Raw genomic sequence first — 13,450 nt, forward strand, 5'->3', positions numbered from 1 at the left:
GTGTCCAGCCAGAAGTGTGTGTTGTCCTCAGCCAGTAGCCATTCTCTTAGTGGGGCTCTGCTTTTTTTGGAGGAAGAAAAGTCATGGTAGCTTGTTTTTAATTTAAAAACAAACCAAAGCCAATGCCATCACACTAGGAAAAACAAGTAAGGAAATGGAAAATATTAGACAGACTGAGAAAATGTGTTAGCAGTCATGTATACATCTTTCAGCCTAGGAAAAGGCAAGTTTTCATTGTTATGAGACATTTTCATTAGTTACTTAGATCTACTACACCTTTATACTAATTGAAGATTTTTTTTCTGCAAGTGGTATGTGGGAAAAAAGTATAGATGGTGCCAAGATCAAGTTTCTTGATGTGAAGATCTAGTGTAGAGGTAAAGCCCCCATAGTCACCTGCAGTCAGGTGACTCTACCAACTACAGTCACTTGCCAACATGCACGTACCTGTGCAGCACCTGACCCGACAGTGGCTGTGGTCACCTGCCTGTAGTGGGTGACGTGCAGGTGTGTATGTTGTCACCAGGCTTCCTAAATCACACAAGGCCAGTGCTGTGACATAATTGTTCCCTATATTTCTCCCGTGGTGGGGCTGGTATCGAAGGGAGCGGATGTTGCTGGGGATGTGTCTGTTGTCAGGCTTAGCTGGGGTTTTCAGTCCCTTGCAGTGTTTTAATTGTGTCTCTCTTCTGGGGTGCCTTTAAGCCCAGCTATTTGTGTGTAAGCATTAACTCTGCCACAGTGCAGTGTCTCGATCTTTGTGTGGTTTTGAAATAATCCTATAATCCTTTTACATTCTAAGTTGTTACATAATGTGGACAGAGTAAAAGCACGATACGTACTTTTGTCCCCTGTTACTGACACACTGAGCACTTAAACATCACACTGCTTTATTGGAAAATCAAGGCATTAAATTAGCAAAAAATTGCATAAATTTAAAATAAGTCCTTGTAATTACCTGCGTTCCAAGAACCAGATGTACCCCAAATGCTCATATTTGGTCTAACCAAAAAAGATGTTCCTCACTATTTGTGTCAAAGCAGGATGGAAAACAGGCTGGGGCAAACTGTACTACAGATAAAATAATCATATTCTAGGCTACCTGAGTGCTCATTTTAAGTCTGAGTAACTCTGAGGTGTTATATGTGTGTGGTCCAGAATAATCTGAGTAATCTGCCTTTATGTTATGGTATATAAATATTTCTTGCGTTTTTTCATTAATAGACAAATAGTTCCATAAAGTGTCAGAATTAACCTTTTGGCTTCAGTAGCCAATTTTCTCGTGTTTCCTATTTCACAAACTAGGTATGTGCTCACAGACACTTCCAGGGATAGAAGGAGAAGAGTGAGAACCAGTGAATGCTGTGAATCTTCTCAGTGTAACAGTTTCCAAAACACCTGCATTAGTCGGGATTGAATGGCTGTAGTGTGAAAATGGCTGGACTGCTCAGTCTTTCCATTTTATGTGATTAATACAGAAAAGCTGTTTGGGGAGAAAAAAAAGATACTATAATATCTTTTGAATTTCTAGTCTTGAATAAATTTTTGTTGCTGACAGAAAGTCAAAGTATCAACAGATTCTGAAAAGTAAAACATATTAACTGTTTTAAAAAGCAGGGTTATCTATTTGAGGAAGAACACCAGGTTTTCACCAGCATTTCCCTCCTACTTATGAGAGATAGTGTTGAGCCTCTAATACAAGAGTCAAGAAATCTAATCAAATGACTCAAAAGTGTGTGATCAACTTTACCTAATCGCTCAAAAATCTTAAGATGCTGCATCTTAAACAGTTGTGTTTATAGGACTGTCTGCTCTTCTAACTGCCAAATAAACAAGGCAGATTCTGTGCAAAACCTTGCTTCACTGGTTTATCAATGACTTTAGTTTGGGCTAATTTGCCCAACTGAGAAACAAGCTGAATTATTCTTTTTGGATTTTTCATGCATTCAGTGTTAACATGGTTCAGCTGGTTCCAGAGTCTGAAATTGCCCACTGGAAGATACTTTATGTTGGTGATCAGAGAATTTCCACAAGAAGAAATGTGGATTTGACAATATTTCTTTTCCCAGTAAACATTAGCTTCTGTTTGCAAAACAGGCTTTGTTTCTTTTTATCAACTTTATTAAATAAAGTCTGTCAAAAGAGTATATGAGATCACTGGTCTGGGACAAATAGTTGTAAGAATTGATGAGATTCAGTAGCAGAGAAGTGGTGGTTCTTAGACCTTGAAGAGCTTTGTTTCACCATCAGGTTTAAAGGGGAGTTTCTAACAGGAACAGAAGAGTAAATTTCACAATAACTAATTATTGGTGAAATACGTATGGATAAATCCATACTGCATTAATCTCTTTCAGACAAGGCACATATGAAAAGCTGTTGTCTAAACACAAAAATCACACTAGTCTGGACAAAAAAATCACACTAGTCTGTAACAAAAGCCATCTTAGATTTTGGAATTTGTTCTGATTAAATGTTAAATGGCAGCTCATCTTAGATTTGTTCTGTTGACTACAGTATGGATAGAGCCCTAAACAGGAAGTCCTTACCCTTCCAGTATGAACTTCAGTCCGTTTGGACTGAGGGAAATATAGACTTTATTTCATTTTAATAAGAAATAAAAGAACAACAAATACATTATTGCTTAAGTTGAGAAATGGAGTAAGCAACTAGAACCATAAAATAATTTAGCTTGGAAGTGGTCTCAGTAGTTCATCTCATCCAACCCTCACTCAGAGAAGGCCTAATCCACCCAGGTCGTGATGAACAAGGCTTTGCTTGGGTGCTGCAGTGGCAGGGGACCTGATTTACATCTTTTATTCTCACACGCAAGGTGAGAGATGTTAAGAGCTCGTGCTAAATTTTTAACTATAGATCAGAAAAAGAAATATTTTATTTGAGCCATTTATTACTTTATACATCTACTTGCTATGAAAAACTAAAATAATTTGTGAGAATAAAAATCATTTCAAGACATATTCAGAATGCAAGTAATCTTCCTCAAATTTAGTATTTGCTGGGGGGTTTTCCCCTTGTCTATTGGCCTCTCCAATGTGTTTTGCTTTTAAGATATTGGAGGATTAATCCAGCATATCTCTCTAGCTTTGCCCTCTGTGATCTCACAGGATAAACTTAGAATTAATTCCTCATACCCTTTCTGATAGAAGAGATAAGCCTTTAGATAAAATGTTATTTCAGTTGCTGTCTTATCCGGATGTTTGAGCTGCCAGTTAAATTGTAAATTAAAGGCACAAAGCTCTGGATTATGGACTCCAGCTTCATTATTAACGAAAAAAAATGCCCTTTTCACAGTTCGCCATTTTCTGTCTTCCAACAAACTCTCAGAAAATATGGTGAATCTTTTCCATTCTCCTGTTTAAACAAAACACAGTGATACAATCCTCCCTTTGGAAGATGAAGCTTCTACCATAAATAATTGATTTGTGCCTATTTTGTCCCCTTGAATGACCAGCCTATGCAAATGTGAAGTTACTTCCGTAAGGCACTTCTTGCTTTGGAATAAAGAAAATCAGGATCATATTTCCCTTGTTATACCATTCGGCAAAGTTTGTGTCCCAAATTTTAATGTGACAAAACCTTCCCCATTGGCATTGACCTCTGATTGCAGCCTGTCAGTTTTGCCTCTTCCATTTACTCATTTTTCCACTCACACCGTGGAGATTTGTCTCAGTCATCACTTCATATTTTTACATTAAGTCAATTAAATGGTTAAATAGCAACTGATCATACAATGTCTAAACCACCAATTTTATTGGGCATCCCTGTAAGGACAGCCATCCTTTATACAATGCTACATGTTCTTACAGTTCTTATTTATGTGAAATCTTTGTACAGTTACATTTTAGATTTTAAGAGGGAAACGTCAAAAGAGAAGTGAATTGTTTGTAAGATCCATGAGGTGTTGATTTTTTCAGATATAAGCTCTGGCTCTTTTTGTGGTGCTATTATTTCTGGGCATAGCATATACAAGAGAAAAAACTTATGGATGTGAAAAAATATGTATTGACATAAAAAAAAAAAACCACAAACACAAAACCAAAACAAACAAAAAACCAAACCAAACCAAAAACGCACCCAAGATAATATTTATCAACTTAATAGGTTTTCTGTTCAGTATAAGCATGATGGGTGGGCAGACCAGTTCAGTAGGGTTAGGAAGTGATCAGTCAAGAAAATGGGAGTTTTAACAATTCAGTGCTATGTGTGTATCTGCTTATTTTATCTCTTTACAAATGCTTATTTCTTCAAACCCTATTCCAGTTGTTCTTCAAAGGCAGTGTTCCCATGAGGCAGAATGCACACTGGCCTTCTCTGCTGGGCTAAAGCTGCCTCCCCTCAGTTCCCTCAAGCTGGACTATCATGTCAGCTTGCAGTCCTCAGCCTCAGAAACTGGCTCTGCTACATTCTGGTTAGATCCTGTGGTGCATCCCACATGTATTTGCATTTTTTATATCCTTTGTATGTTAACTGACCTTGCAAATGATGTTGTCACCCTTTGCTTGCAGAGGGCTGTATATGTGAGCTAGATTCACTTACAGGTTGGGGCTGTATTTAGTGAAGTGCTTTAGGGCACTTTGGAATCGAAGGCATTATCAGTATATACATTATTAATGTCAGCATAATAGAGTATAGGGCATATTGATGAATGTAACATGAACTGCATTATTAGGAAAGGGCTGTGAAAAGAATATGACAGAATAAAACCTAAAAGAAAATAGCCCTTGTCTACTGGACATGCCCTTTTACAGAGTTTCTGTTTCCTGTTACACAGCACATAACCACCTTGAGCCAAGGGGACTGTGGTGAGAAAGACTGAAGAGCCTTTATTCATTGTACAGGGCAAAAAGAGACAGAGGTGTTGCTTCCTGTGTACAGAAAATGAGTATGCTGAAAGCAATTGCAGAAATGAATCTTGAAAATGAGGCTGTTTTGTGAAACAGTCAGAGTAAACAAAAGATACGAGGAGTACTTTAACAGTTTATCTTTTTTGGAAAGTAGTAATAGTTCTTATGCAGTCAGGAGACCTATTTTCTATTCTCAACTATTACAAGTTCAGTGTCTCTATTAATTATCCTCTGTGCTCCATTTTAAAGGCTATGAAAAACATTTATCTACCTTCCTAAAGCTCCAAAGCATGCTGTGGTCTTTCAAACATTGCTTCTTTAGAGTGTTTTCACCTTCAGTGTTCAAAAATAACCAGTAGTATACATTATACCCATCTAAATAGAAAGATGAATTATTCTGTTTGTTAAGGCACAAACTCACGGGAGCCAAAGCTACACTTTTGGGAGCCAAGGTTGTGCACATCGCCACTCATTCAGTGGCTGCTGCCAGGGTGGGTCCCCTCCAACACTCCTGCAGACTCCAGCCCTCAGGTTTTGTTCCTCACAGGTTTCTCTCTTTCCCTCAGTTTTAATAAAGGCTCTCTCCAGCTGTCAAGTTATCCATGCAACTGAGGTGCATGAGATTTGCAAACTCTTCGGGTTCTTTTGACTTGTGTTGATTGATATTTCCTTCTTCTGGCATCTGCTTAAATCATAACTGTGGTAGGCTACCATACTTACTGCTTGCATACTAATCCGTTCTTAGATTTTATGCTATTTCTTTTTATTAAATGCAGATGCATGGATTCAAGGAGAAAAAGTTATTTTTTATTGTGGCCTCGCACCTCCAGATAATCAGCTACTTTGATGTGATCCATCGTTTTGATTATTATAGCTTACTAAACAGCATAAAATGATCCTGAGAGAAGATTTTCTTTTTCCATGGGTTAATGTCAGATGGAGTACAAATTCCGTTCTGGATTAAGATTATCTTTTTAGCACCTCTACTGTTTAGAAGAGATCCTAAGTTATTCATTCAATGTTCTCAAAATTAGAACCAGATACTCTTACCAAAGATGAAGGGCTAGTGAGAAGGGATGTTGACTTTTTTGACTTTTTTTCATTATACTGCTCATAAGATTTTGATTTTCCACAAAAATAGAAGCTTTCTACATAAGAGCAACTTGAGCCAATAGGAAGAACCTTTACAAGACACAACGAGCTATGTCCACACTGGTTTGGGGGTTTTCTTTCTTCAGTTTAAGATTTTATGTCAGGTACACCAGACAGCAGCTTTCAACATGTCTTTTGTCCTCTCAGTTTTTTCGTTTTATTCCAGCAGCCGTAATTTACACAACAAGGGGTATATCTTACTTATTGTATTCACCACTGAGATAGAAGGAAACTTTGTGATCAGAATACATCGAACAGTGAGATGCCTTGAGTTTGTTGCTAGAGGTCTTTGTCAAAGGTGCTCTTTTGCTTTTAACATAAAAGTAGGTAGAAAAACTAAATAAAGTGACAGTGTACATCCCTAGGGGAAGTATGAGTTGCTTCAGAATGAACAAAGCTAATATACTTAAGACCAAATCATGCAAAGTCTTGTTTCTGCTCTATTAAAATTGCTGCATTGTGATTAGAAAGAATATAGTGATTTAGGTAGGACTGAAAAAGATGATTAATTAATCCTCTCTGTTATTGTTGTTATAGTAAAAAATGCAATTCCATTCATTCGAAATTCAAACTCTGATCACAGGAACCTGTGCTTTCATATGAAACATGTAGTCCATAAGTTTGTCAGGTGGGATTCTGTTCACATTGTGTCTTAAAAAAGCTAATGTGTTATTGCCTTATTAATTACTGTCTTGTCCAACTAGTCTGTTCCTTCCAGGGGGATTGAATGGGAGAGTTAACTGCTTGTCACTGGACTAAAAGCAACTGTCTAGCTTTTAAAGATTAATTAGATGGGGGTTTATGTGTTTTATTCCATCAAATATTTAGTTTCTTAAAAACTTTGGCTTCACAGTACCCTATTTTGTTGTACTCTAAGGATCAACTTGAAACATTGTGTCATTGGTTAAGCAATAATATCAGATGACTGACATACCTTTGCTTGCAAAAAAAAAAAGAAGGTAGACACTCAAAAATCAGTATCTGAATTCAGAAACTGCCTGAAATAAAGAACAAGTACTTCCTTTCTGGTATTCCCACTTAGTGAATATATAGCAGTAAAGCCTATTTCTGAGCCTGTTTTTGTCCAATATAGTCCTATACTGTGAAAGAGACCTGAGCAAGAAAATACGAAATCCCAGGTTTCACACACTCACCCTCATCTACTCTTCCCTCTCCCAAGTCACCTTTTATTCTTCCATTGTAACAGTCTTCTGTACAAATATCACTGTTCATCTCTGGTGGGTTTTCCTTATCTCTGTAAACTGGTGCGAGTGACCACCATCACCAACTGATGCAGTACTACCGGAGGAATCAATCACGAGTCATTGGGAAAGCCGTTTAAATGAACTCCACCTCTGTATAACACATCTAGGAAATACCATGCCAGAAGCCATACTGGGCACCTCCTTCATCTCTTTATTTGGTTAAGAGCTGAGCTGGGATCCCACTGCCATGGGATAATGGTATAAACTGCCGTGGTTTTGGCAGAGCTGCTGGGCAAATGAGAAAGAAGCAGTTCCCAAAACCAGAGTCCTCTTTCATGCTGTCTGTCTTCTCAAGGAGGAGCTAGATACTTCTTACTCCATACAATTGGAAGTATGACTGTTGGATTAAATGTGCTGGCAAAAGCTGTAAAGAAAATTCATTTTAAAAAAGCCATACTGAATACAGAAGTTGATTAAAGAAGGAGGAAACCCAACCCTGGCAATCAAATTAAATTGATAATATGATACAAATTATTTCTCACCTTCCTGTAGGCAGCCAGCTTGATGCTTGCAGCATACTTGGATCCGTTTCAACCATATAGCTGACAGATTATTTTTCCTCTTCTGGAATGTTTCCCCAAATGGGCAGCAGGTGAAATAAACATTGTCATTACAGGCACAGGAATCAAAGGGTGAGCTCCCAGCCTTGAGCCAGCCCAGCATTCCTGTCCTCTCCTTTTGGAGAGCCCAAAGCTCACATGCAATACTGCGAGGCTTATAAGGCACTGATGAATGTTTCATTTCTCTGTTACCTGGAGAAAACCATAACATCTATGTGCATGAAGAGAGAAATAGACCTTTAAATAAGCATTCAGAAAGGAGAACTCTTGCCCTCTTGTTTAAATGTGAATTTTTTTTGGAAAAAAAAGCTATTTTTGTCCAGTTCTATACGCTTCAAATTGTCTTAAATATTCCTTGATGCTGGTTGTGGAGATCTATAAAAATATCTTTGCTGTTGGTCAGGAAATATTTTTGCTTCTCTACAGAAAATGTGTGTGAAAAATATTGCAATCAATTTTATCTAAAGTAAATATTAAACCCTTTATTTCAAAGGGAAATGATAAGCAATTTCTGTTTTAATTTTAGCATTAGAAAATTAAAACCTGTATTTCAAGAATAAAATTACTTTAGAATGAACTTTGGGCAAAATCAATTTAAAGACTTCTAATGACTCTAATAGGTTTTGGACCAGGTCTGAAGATAAATTATGAACCTACCTTCTTCTTCTCTCTCCAGGAACTCATGAGATCTTATCATCAGAGTGTAAATCTCAAAGGAACAGCTTGCTGCTGCATTTATTTATCACCTCCTAAAGTTCATTGTAGTTCTTGGGGGAATCAGTTTAATTACAACAGTAAATACTGTTCTAAATTTTTTCACTTCATGATGAAAAAGTGTGCAGCCATAATTACAGTCTGTGCATAGCATGCTTTGTCTCTGATTTACTTGTTTGCCAGAAAGCCATTTTCATGTGCTAATATTGCAGCAGTAACAGTGTCACATGGCCCACTTGAACAGTGAGTGCTCAGCACAAAGCTGAAGTCAGTGCAGAGCTTGCATTCTAAATAAACTCTGCAATCGTTGTAATGATGAAAACATATGAAATCGAGGTAGCCAGAACAAGGTTTTCAAATATCACCCATCTGCACTGGTGAGCACTCACTGCTTATGTCCTCCTCATGGGGATGACTTGCATTACACAGGGGAGGAAGGAAGGAGAGGAGAGGAGGGGTGAAAGACCTGTGACTTCTACAGTCTCTATCTTTTTAAATAAAGTAGTCTGAAGGTTTCCCACCCGCTTCACTGAACACAGTTCATTGTGCAAAACAAAAACACCTCTTTGTTTTTCCTCCTGCTTTTCATTGCAGTGCCACATGCTTACAGGGATGGCTTAAGCACTCAGCTGCAGGAGTTAGAATCCAGTCCTTCAGGAGTGGAGAGAGGCAACAGAGTTTTGGGGCAATGCATAATGGGTGGCTCTTGGAAAAAGAGGGCTGTGAGTCATAATTTGAAAATATGAGATTACAGGAGAGGTGGGCAGCCTTCTTTTATTCTGACTTTAATAACAACATGGACAACTTACTCTTAGCTCTTAATTGAAGCTCTCCTTCCTGCAGGAGTTTGAAAAGAGCTTACCAGGCTTGTGTGAATAAATGATTGTCTAACTGTCAAATAGCACAGACCACCTTGATTTTGCTGCTGCCAGGACATCCAAAAGTGCCAGCGCTCTATAAAAGAATCAATCCTGTGAAAGCACTAGATGTCTGTTAATAGATTTTTTTTCTCTCTCTCTCAAAGAGAATTGGTTTTCTGTTGGTCTAAGAGCTTTCTCCTGTATCCCCAACTATCATACTGATAAAATTAAAGCTACACTAATTCACAGAAAGGAAGTATAGCAACATATGAAGATGAAGGCTTTTCAAATTAAATCTTAGATCCAATCATCTTATGAACCAAAACATATTATCTTAAGCAGTAGCTGATAAACTGACAGTCACATACAGGAGGAAATCTTGGCACCATCCCATCAAATCTCTGATGTGTATCAGAGAGACAAGGCAAGAGAAAATATTTTTTCCTTAATAAATCATAAGGATTATTTAATCTGCTGCTCCATACAGAATGAAGTATTTTGTAATATATTTACCAAATAAGTATATTAATATATTTTGGTCCCTTAGTTGAGATGTAAATTAAATTCAGAGGTGAACGAAAGTTTGAAAGTTTCTTGGTGTGAGTGTTCTTTCTAAGTGTCCCACTGAGAGCAGGTCTATAGTTACAGTGCACAACATATAACACAGATTATTGTGCTCTGCTGACCTTTGTTGAAAATACTTCATGGAAATAAGTCAGTTAAAATTAATTTATTTTGATTGTGAAAGACTTCATTTTCAGCAGGTGATACAGTATATATATTTTCTAGGAAACAAAAACTGGGAGAGATAACAATTCTGTGTGTTAACTTTGCATCATCCTTTCTGAAAAACATATTTGCAGTTTTAGAAAGCCAGTAAATTAAATCCCATGTCAAGACAAATATATTGAAATATTTGAAAATATTTGTATGGAAGTCATTGAATATAAGTTTAGTAAATATTTTGCATGTTTAGATTGAATTCATTAAGCATTTTGGATTTGGAGAAATATTTAATTTGCTGTCACAACATTTAGGACTAAAAGCGTGGGTTACTTAGAATCAGATTTTGGCAGAGAGGAGTAACATTTTTTAGTATATATGCTGTATCATTAATTTTGAATTAAATGTTTTTGGTTTGAGATACTTATTCAAATTTTTCCAATGATATTTTTAAAATAATGTCTAATTCTTTGCTTAAAATTGATGTAATTTTTTTGTTGATAAGTCCTAGAAAGAGTGAAAGAAACAATGTGTATGTTTCAGCCACTATTTTTAACATGGCAACCAAAATAGAATTTCTCTTTTTTTTTTTTTTTTTTTTTTTGATTAGCTCTGGATCAGAATACCTCATTGGAAAGTATTAGAAAAAATGAATCTGATTAATTCCCTTGTATTCTAAGATATAGATCTATAGATCTATAATTACTTTTTTTTTTTTTTCTGATTTCAATCAAGGTACAGGCAGTTATAGGAGGATGTGATGATTATCCTGTTACTTATGCTCAAATGAGGCGCAGGAGTTTCCATGGTCCCTTGAGAGATCTTGATCTCATTTTCCTGCTGGGTAAAATTCCTGTTTGACTGCATGAGCAATTCTGAGATTCACGGAGTCAATAGAACTCTGCTTCCCAAGGATATTCAGATCAACTTTCCCTTTTGGTTAATCCCTTAGGTGGAGAGCATGTCACTTCCAACATCTAGAGAGACAGACTGCTTTATAATCCAGCTGTGTGCATCGAGCTAGAGCTCTGCAGACTTGGAATTAAGAATGAGGGACACAGAGCACGGGTGTGTTTTAGGGTGTTTAGAACCATGTATTGGTATATTCTTAAGATAAATGGAAGAAACATGCCTCTGGTTTTGATTTTCTCACCCAGGAGCACCAGATGTCATCAAGAGCCTACAGCAGAAGCCCTGTTTCCAAGTACCTCACAGACTATGAGGAAATAATTTCGTATATCATAATTAGAGGCCCATCTTGTCACATGCAAGTTCCAATTCATTTTCTGGTGCATGCATGTAGCTCATACATCCGAAATAAATCCTCTTCTGTCTTTTGATACTTTCTGATTACACAGAAATGCTCTCTTTTTTTCCCCATCTTCCTCTCCCCCAATAAATGGCTCTAGGGCATGTTACTGCCGTGCATCATTCAGAGTAGGGGCTTCACCAAGCTGTAATCACTTTTTGGTCGCTGTTCTGCTGTATCTTCTTTGTATATTTTCATTTTCAGTCTCCAGGCAGGTGAGTGAAGCTCTACCTAGATAGTCAATTTTGAAAAGGATGCAAATGATCATGTTTTAATAGGAGATGTGTTAACTGCAGGCTCTGGTAAATAACTATTTACAAAATCCCCTCTGTGTTTTCACCACATCAGGAATTAACGTGAAGTGAAGACTTTTGTGTATGAAATGCTTGGCTCATGATTGACACAGAAATTGAGTCAGAGAGATTGAAATAGCTCAGGAGTTATTGTCTATACAAGGAAGTGTGTTAAAAAGAAATAAAAATATGAGCACTTGTAAAGAACAGGGACCTGGTTTTCTCTTCCTGTCTAAATTTGTAATCCTGCACTGAGCTTAGCTGTATTTAACAGCCTGAGAATTGGAATTAATGAGTAGTGCTGAACTCTTACAGGTAAATTCTCCAGAGCTGCCATGACTCTGCAAAGGCCTTAATTATGAGGGTTCTTTGGTTTGGGATTTTGTTTTTCTTGGTTTTCTTTTTTGTATTGCCACCAAACAACTTGACAAGAAAGCTTCCTAAAGCCAAAGAACAAAAGTGTAGTCCTTTAGCTTGCCATTTCTTTGCTAACTATTATTTTGATGTTGGAATTTAAGCTTGTCAAGCATTCTTAACAAAAAAAACCGAGAGAGAATGAAGGATGTGTCATACCAGTTCAACGTTTTTGCTGTTTTCCCCAGCAAAGGCAAATTAGAAGGCAGATGGAAGTTTTAAAGAAAGCAGGTTTAAGGGTTGTGTGGGGGCTGTTTACAGTAATACACAGGGAAACCAGCTTTTTGTTCTCTCTAAATGAAGTATGTGAAAGTCAAGGCTGTGACTAAGACTGCACAGTTGGCTCCAGCAAGAATGGCTTGTTGAATTTGATTTTCTTGGGATTGTTGCTCACTCCCATTTTTATCACCACAGCATCACTGTAATTTTTCTCAAAGGTTGGGTATGAGAACATAATGCTCTTTGTGGAGTAATTAGGGTGCTCATATAACACAAGCAAACATGCCTCACAGCTGGAAACCTCTCCTTTAGAAATTACTTAGAAGGAATTTTCTCTCAGAGCGTTATTGAATAGCTCAGTGTAACAGAGGAGAGATTCCCATCCCACACTGGAGGCTGTTTCTCAGCCATAGTGAGCAAGCGAATGACTACAGCCTTTAAAAGGAGATTTACTTCACTTTGCACTTCGAAATTTAAGTAGGATCTGCTGAGTAAAGATTAAGCCATATAAATTGAAGTGGTTGGATTTTGTGTGAGATGATTTCCATGGTAGGACTTAGCCTGCTTTTACTTCGCATTAGATGTGCAATTAGAAGCACTAAAAGCTACTAAAGAGGGGGTTGGAAATAACATATATCACTCATATTTTCCCACAATGGGAAGATGGGATGTATTGTTTCCAGCTCTAACAAATAATTCTCAGTGCCATTTTGCTGCTTTTCAGATGTATAATTTTACAGTGTTTGTATCTTGTCCATCTAAAGCTTCCCACGCTCATAAAAAAGCCTAATGCCATTTCTTTTTCAAACTTCTAAGTACAAGATGTCAAGGGTAAAGTCTGTAGCTAAAGGTGTTAGGACAAATCCACCCTGCAACTCTATCTTTGGGAGCTCCACGTTCATATGCCTGGTCCCTGTCTCATACTTTCTGTGTGCACACACACCTTTACAGTCAGGAGCCTCCTGTGTATTTATGTTGCTTAAGATTTTCCCAGAGAAAGGCTTTTATGACCTTTCTGTGAGAAGCTTGAGGAGTTCTGTTGTTTGCAGAAGACTTTTGAAATTGAGCCATGCGGTCAG

This window comes from Corvus moneduloides, chromosome 15, assembly GCF_009650955.1.
Source record: "Corvus moneduloides isolate bCorMon1 chromosome 15, bCorMon1.pri, whole genome shotgun sequence".
Classification (NCBI taxonomy): Eukaryota; Metazoa; Chordata; class Aves; order Passeriformes; family Corvidae; genus Corvus; species Corvus moneduloides.